This window comes from Solanum tuberosum, unplaced genomic scaffold (genome assembly GCF_000226075.1).
Source record: "Solanum tuberosum cultivar DM 1-3 516 R44 unplaced genomic scaffold, SolTub_3.0 scf00055, whole genome shotgun sequence".
NCBI classification, from domain to species: domain Eukaryota; kingdom Viridiplantae; phylum Streptophyta; class Magnoliopsida; order Solanales; family Solanaceae; genus Solanum; species Solanum tuberosum.
The window spans coordinates 5,311-7,140 of NW_006238981.1; positions in this window are offsets into that span (position 1 = coordinate 5,311).

A 1,830-nucleotide genomic window follows, 5' to 3' on the forward strand; every position below is an offset into this window, starting at 1 on the left:
TCCCACTTTTTCTAAACCAACCCCACCCACTTCTTCTCCAAAAGCCTACCGAAATTACTATACGATGTACAAACATCCATTCCGCTGTCAGTCTTATTTTCAGGTGTTTTCCTTCAAATTTTGTTCAGTTCTTTAGATGATTTATGTATTTTTTTCGCTCATGTATAATATTATTTTGAGTCATCATCTATTATTTTGGATTTTATAGTTGATTGCAAAAATAAAAGTGTGGTCATTAGTGATGTTTAAGTCATATAATATATCCTTATATCCTTCTGATATGCATAAATTTTATTTTTTTAACCTTCTATAATTACGTTTTAATTATTTTAAAAATATTTTTGCAAGGTTTAAATTTAATTGGCATGCGTATTTTATGGAGTATCAAATATTTATGATGCTTAATTGTTAAAAGGAGAGTCCTGACGTAAAAAATTCATCTTTAATAATCTTCTATTTATATATTTATATATAATAGGAGAAGTAAAAAGTATCACATGTCAGCACCACAAAATTTCTCAATTATTTAATTAAAAAAATGAAAATTAAAAAAATTAAAAACTAAAAAATTAAATTACAAATTACAAATCAATTAAATTTAAAAACGTTTTTTTATAAAAAAAAAAACTACATATACTATTTAACACAATATTTTTAAAGATAGTTACCATAGTCAATATAACTCTTTTTTTTTAAAAGATAACTAATTGTGCATGTGGCTAAAGTTTATGTTATTTTGGACTCTGATTTTTATCATAATTAGAATACTTATCTCTATTGATTGAAGTTTATTAATTATTTAAAAAATAATAAAGAAGCAAATGAAAAACAAATCAAAACTAGACATTAATATGACTCCACTACATACTACTTTCTCACTCAAAATCAAAATATTTAAGTAAAATATTCAAATGAAAAAAATAACAAAAAATACAATAAACTTAAAAATAACCAATTTCTAATAGTACATACTTATTAATAAAAAAATCTTAAAAAATAGAAAGAAAACAGCTGTCAATCCAAAAAAAAAAAAAAGGAAGATAAGACGAGGATCCTTGAAAAATGCACAAAATCAACTACCTAACAAATTGATTTAAAATTTAAAATTCAAAAAATAACTAACCTTATCTTTAATAATAATCTAAATTTTATAAGAGCGTCTTTGAAAAAAAATACAATTCTTAACTTCATCATTCATACCTTCTTAAAATCATCTCTTCAAAAATAGGATTTCAGACATGTGTTAAGAAAAAATAACATCCAAACAAAAATATGATTGTACTCACTAATATCAGAAAAGAAAGAGTTAATATATTAATTTATTGTATGTTTATATATGCCCTCTATTTTTTATGATTGGAATTTGAAGGGATCACCACCTCTCCAATGCGATGAGGAAGAAAAAGAAACTGATGATAGAGAAATGGATGAATTCTGAATAATTTCATGCCAGTGAATCATGCATGTCATTTTTCAATATTTTAAGTATATAAATTATTACTATGATAATTAGTTCGTTCATATGCTATTTTATTTTTTATTTTTATAATCTAGCACTTTTCTATTCATTTTTAAAGTAAATATTAAAATGATCCATTTTATGTGATTTATTAGTTCAATTGGTATTTTAAAATTTTAGGTTAAAAGTTCCTAATTTATGTTTATTAAAATTAATTTACGTGTATGGGTAAATTTAACTGAACAAAAATATTTTGTTTAAAATAATTTTTATAGTTGTAAATTGAAACTATAAAAGAATAAATTTTATTTTAAAAACTATTAGATAGGATAATATTTGCTTAAAATTAGTTAATTAAATTAGTGTTAAAT